This window comes from Lipotes vexillifer, unplaced genomic scaffold, assembly GCF_000442215.2.
Source record: "Lipotes vexillifer unplaced genomic scaffold, Lipotes_vexillifer_v1.1 scaffold23, whole genome shotgun sequence".
In the NCBI taxonomy this organism is placed as follows: domain Eukaryota; kingdom Metazoa; phylum Chordata; class Mammalia; order Artiodactyla; family Lipotidae; genus Lipotes; species Lipotes vexillifer.
The window spans coordinates 2,688,672-2,694,516 of record NW_006796283.1 but is presented as its reverse complement, the minus strand read 5'-3'; the positions used below and the strand labels follow the sequence as shown (position 1 = coordinate 2,694,516).

At 55.2% G+C, this 5,845-nt stretch overlaps 1 protein-coding gene across 1 annotated transcript in view; it reads left to right on the top strand.

Moving 5' to 3' along the window:
- The window catches only part of CA5A (carbonic anhydrase 5A), a 30,019-nt gene that overhangs the window by 2,282 nt on the left and 21,892 nt on the right, over window positions 1-5,845 (top strand). The gene's annotated exons all lie outside the window — the stretch shown is intronic.

Here is a 5,845-nt window from a genome sequence, read left to right as displayed (position 1 = left end):
CCCCCCAGTCCACAGTCCTCCACCGCCTGCCGCCCCGGGGCTGAGCTGGACCCCCAGGCATTACTCCCTGTGCCCACGCTGTGACAATGACCACAGATCAGAACCAACTCGGCGCAGCGCAAAACCAAGGCGAGCTGCATTGCAGGCGGGAAGGAATCGGTTCCTGGGCGTGGTCCGCGGAGGAGGTGGCGCGAGGGCCCCGCCCACCGGGGGCGGCGTTAAGAGGCCGAGGGTCTGGTGGCCCCAGGCTCCACGTTGGGCCAGCTTCCCCCGTGCTGGCTCCTCTGGGACCGCGTTTGCAGGTTTCTGTCGCCCCCTTTGAGGCTGCAACGGCGCCCACGCACCATCAGGGTCTCCTCTTCCCTCTCTCTGCCCCCAGTGCATGCCCTCTGGAAGGGCCCGGCCTCGGTGCCAGGCGGGGCCCGGCAGTCCCCCATCAACATCCGCTGGAAGGACAGCGTCTACGACCCCCGGCTGAAGCCCCTCAGGGTCTCCTACGCCCCGGCGCCCTGCCTCTACGTCTGGAACACCGGCTACCTCTTCCAGGTGGAATTCGACGACACCACCGAGGGGTCAGGTGAGCCTGAGCTGGGGTCGGGGCCCTTTGCTCCTGTCACTCCGGAGAGTGGGTCACTGGGTCAGCAGAGAAGCGGACGAGCCACGGAGAACGGCCGAGGCTGGCGGTGGGGACGGGCAGAGTGATGTTCACCCTAAAGCTGGTGATGCCGGCCAGCTACGTCACACGTCAGTGGGGACAAAACTGAACGGTGAGGGCCTCCCTGGGGGGTTACATTCCAGGGCCTGGAAGGCAGAAACAGTGAGCTAATAAAACGTACTTTGCACTCAGAGTGCAAAGCAGAAAAGCAGAGTGGGGTAGAGGAGAGAGTCTCCGAGCTGAGGAGGCCTGGAAGGAACGGAGGAAGGATGGTGCCCCGGCGTCCGGAGCCTGGGATCCTCGCTGGTCCTCGCTCAGAGTGAGAAGGGGCAGTGACCTGGCTGATGTCCAGCTGCTACAGGAGGAAGAGGGGAGGGGAAAGTGGGGAGTAGGGACGAGCATGAGGCTGGCTGGGGGTGTTGCCAGTGGTGGAGGGCTGCAGGGCAGGTGGGCAGGGAGGCGGGTCCCAGCGTCCTGCCAAGGGCTGTCCACGCACCATGTCGTTAAAGCCTCACTGGTGGCAACCCTCACCAGTGCTGGGTGGATACCCTACAGGTTTGGGAAGTTTCCTTCCACTTCTGTTTTACTTGTGGGGACTGGCTGCCGGATTCCATCTGGTGTTTTTTCCACTTTTTCTGTTCTGCCTCTGAGAGTCGAGAATTTGCAAGGGGCGGGGGGTGCCTACGTGACCAGCCCCCACTGAGAACCCTGGGCACCGAGTCTCCTATGGGCAACCCTGGTGGGCTGCACTCCACACGTGTTGTCGCAGCTCGTTGCTGGGTTTCCGGGCGTCACTTGTGACGCCACCAGAGAGGACTCTGCAAACCTGGTCTCCACACACTGCCTCGCCCTCTGCTGTTGTTGCTTTGCACCCTTTCGCCGTGATAAGTCTTAGCCGTGCATGTGACTATACGCTGAGTCCTGGGAGTTGTAGGGAACCACAGAACCTGGGGACGCCAGACACAGCCCCCAAACCCAGGTCCTCTCCAGGACAACCCTCGGTCCACTTCCTCCCATATGCCCAGTCGTCTTGTTCACTAACCCATCGCCCCAGTGAGGATGTAAACTCCACGAGGGCAGGATCACTTCTACTGGACACCAAAGGTGCTCGGTAAACTGGTGGATGAATAATGAATGTAAAGTTAAAGGTAGAAACGAGTCAGGCAGAGGGACTGGACAGCAATTGAAGCCCAGCCTGAGCCGCCCCAACTCTGATGGACCAATGGCTGCAGCATGGCATGGAGAGCCCTTTTTCCCTGTGACAGGCCCTGTGAGGTGCTTCATGCACACCGTGGCTCACAGTTTCCAGGGGTCTCTTTCCTCATCTCACAGGTAAGAAGGAGCCCATATTTCCTGAGCACAGCCTACGTGCCTGGAATGGCTCTCAAAGTATCCTTCAGGGTTGCTTCTCATGTAGGGCTTGCCAAAGGCAAGTGGACAGGCACCCCAACTCTGGTCGACGCAAACCAAAGCATCTTCTTGGAAGGATAAGATTACCTCAAAGAAGAGAAGGGAAAGTTGGATGTTAACCAGATCTTTTTTTTTTTTTTTTAAGATTTATTATTTATTTATTTATTTATGGCTGCGTCGGGTCTAAGTTGTGGCACGTGGGATCGTTCGGCGCGCAGGCTTCTCTCTAGTTGTGGCGTGAGGGTTTTTCTCTCTGTAGTTGTGGCATGCAGGTGCCAGAGCATTTGTGCTCTGTGGTTTGCAGCATGTGGGCTGTAGCTGACGCTCGTGAGCTCAGTAGTTGTGGCACATGGGCTTAGTTGCCCCTCAACATGTGGGATCTTAGTTCCCTGACCAGGGATCAAACCCATGTCCCCTGAGTTGTAAGGTGGACTCTTTACCACTGGGCCACCAGGGAAGCCCCTAACCACATCTTTAAAAGCACCAGGGACCAGGCCAGCTCAGGGATCTGGGGAGCAGAGGTTTATGCATTTATTTACTTAGCGTGCCGACTTTTTTTCTGCCTTTGTTGGTCTGTTCCAAGCCCAAATTCCCAAGGAGTAGCTAAAATTGACCTTTCGGGTTTAATACAGTTTGTATTAATTTTTTTTTAATTTTACGCAGCAACTTTAAAAGAGTGAACAAAGAATAATAGTTCCTGAACTATTAATTGGTTGGCTAATAGTTGTGTGAATATACTAGTCATTTTGAGAAAAACAGATTTGGATGTAGATGAGTTCCTATCGAATCTATACTCTTCCTATATAATTTTTATGTGTAGGCAAGGGTCTTACGGACATTGTTACCGAATGCAAGTTGATGTGCCCGACAGACAATGAGGCCAAACAGTACTGAAATGTCGGAGTTTGGAGCAGAGAAACGTTTATTGCAGGGCCAGGCAAGGAGACAGGTGGCTCATGCCCCTCAAAAAACCCCAAACTCCCTGAAGAGTTTCAGCACAGCTTGTGTAAAGGCCAGGTAAGGGAGGGGCGTCCCAGGGGGTATGATCAGCTTGTGCGCAATTTTCTGATTGGTTGATGGCTCTGGGAGTTCCCGGGGCTCTGTGCTCAGGATCATCAATTAGTTCATTTCTTCCTCATTTAGTGGTGGTTTTTAGCATCTGAAAAACTCAGGAAATATGCATGAGATACTATTATCTGCGAACTTCAGAGAGGAGGTAAGCAGATAGGGGAGAGGTCTGTCCGGGGGGGTGGGGGGGAAGGCCCCATAGCGTCCTTCTCAGTTACAATATCTGTATAACAAGTTCATTTTCCTTTAAGTCAAAAAATGTGAAAAACTTCGAAGGTTACTTTGGACTTCTGTATGTGTATGGTTAAGATACGTTTGACAAACTAATTCAGAGTCCCAGGGGAAGAGGACTGGTGGCTGAGCTTGGAGTCACCCTGCCCCTTGTCGGCGGAACACCCAGCACCCTGACCAAGTCCTCACCAAGATCACATGCCCAGGGGCATGTTGGTCCAGGGGAAATCGTGGCGCTGTTTCTAGAAGGGGGAAGGTATGCTGGACAGACAGACGTGCAAACACCCCCTTTCAAAAGAGTCCCGGTTGGATGAACAACAGCACGGCACCGACAGATGTCTCTATGGAGGGTATGAGCATCCTCATTCTTCTCTCTTTTTTTTAAAGATTTATTTTATTATTTAATTTATTTTTGGCTGCGTCGGGTCTTAGTTGTGGGATCTTTCGTTGCGGTGCGCGGGCTTCTCTCTAGTGGTGACGTGTGGGTTTTCTCTTCTCTAGTTGAGGTGCGCAGGCTCCAGGGCACGTGGGCTCTGTAGTTTGTGGCACGCAGGCTCTCTAGTTGAGGGGCTCGGGCTCAGTAGTTGAGGCGAGTGGGCTTGTTTGCCCCGCGGCATGTGGGATCTTAGTTCCCTGACCAGGGATTGAACCCGCGCCCCCTGCATTGGAAGGCAGATGCTTTACCACTGGACCACCAGGGAAGTCCCCATCCTCATTCTATGTAAGGAGGATCGGAGGCCGCAGGTGGGGCGGGGGGAGTGACGGTGGAGGGGGGGCAGGGGGCGTCCGATTCAGGCCCAAATCCTGCTGATTCTAAAGCCCACGTCGCATCACTGCGTCAACTGTGCACTGACACAACCAGGCACAGCTGGGTCAGAGTCCTCCCTCTTGCGGCTCTGCCTCCTTCTGGGGGGATTTGTTCCAGGCGGGGGCTTCCCAAATGGGGCGACAAGGGCGGGCTGCAGCACGGGCCGCTTCCCAGTAGGGAGGCGCTAAGGGCAGCGCCTCTGTCCCCACGATCGCCGCGTTGGCCCCAGGCTGACTGCCGTCACCCAGCTTCGGTCGCTTGTGTGGGGTGAGGCCATCACAGTGACAGGCTGAGCCCGCCTGGAGCAGGAGAGGACCGAGAGGGGAGAACCCCAGGGGTACGGTCCCCAGGAAAGAGGCACATTCCCCGTGCCCTCCTGGGAGCTCCCATCTGGCGGTTGAACCTGAGCTGACCCCGGCATCCCCCAATCCCAGTCGTTTTCAGATTCAAGGCCTTTGCGCCCTGTTGCAGCCAGGCCTCTGTGCTGACCAGGTCCTGACCCCCGCTTTTTCGCTCCTCCAGCACGTTCTCAGTCGGGTTCCAAGGGCCCCTCCCCGCCCTGCCACAGACCCGACGAATTCTCTGGGTGTCTCTCCCTGGCCATATAAATTATTTGGGTAATCCCCCTGGGGCTCACGTCCACACAGGCCAATCTGGTTTTACTTGTCATTTTCCCGAAAGCCCAGTTTCCTCTTTCTTTCTCTCCTGCTCAGTTTCTCATGCCCCACCCACCCACGCCCATCTCCAGCCTCCAGCCACCTCTGTTCAGATTCTCTGTCTTCTTTGTTTGTTCACCTCCAATGGAAATTGGAAGGTGCCGGGAGCAAAGGAAATGGAAAATGCAGCTGAAAGACGGGAAGAACTAAGAAAAAGTTTTGCAGTAAGAAAATGAGAATCGTGAGACACTCCCATAATTTTTTTTTTTAATTCATTGACAGAAACGGAAAGCCCTGGCAGCAGGAAGGGAAGTGAGTGGAGAAGGTACGCACGGTGCAGAACTTTGCACAGTATGTGATCACTTTGGTCAGGTCACACCAACAGGTGAGCGCAGGAAGGCTGAGCAAACCACCTCGGGGGGCTGAGGATGTTAGGGTTCCAGCGGGTGAGGCATATGAGAGCTCAGAGATCAAGGCCGGTCAGCAACAACGACGATGAATAACAGAGGTGAAGGTGGCGGCTCTTTCCAAGGAATGTGAGACTGAAGGGCAGGGAAGGAAGGGCTGGCAGAGGGGAGGAAGCAAGAAGGAACATAGCGCCGGCTCCAAACAGACCCCGTGGTCACACCCCGCAAACCCGTCACAGGCGGGGCCCCCTTGTCCCAGCACCTGAGCGATCCTTTTCCTAAGGAGTGACAATGCCGTTTCCACCCCATGGGCAGTGTAAGTGCAGAAAGTGGGGTGGAAGGTCAAGGACCAAAGGCTACAGATAGATCCCGCTGTTCCTTGAGGAGACGCCTGTGTTCTCTGAACCAGGTCCTAGGTTATCACGAGCAGTGATGTCATTACTGCTGCTAGGTGCTTCTGAGTGCCCGTTACACGACAAATCAATGTGCAAATCAGGGTACTTTTTTTTTTTTTTTTTTCCCAGTTTGCGAGCCTCCCACTGCTGTGGCCTCTCCTGTTGCGGAGCACAGGCTCCGGACACGCAGGCTCCAGGGGGCCGCGCCACCCCCC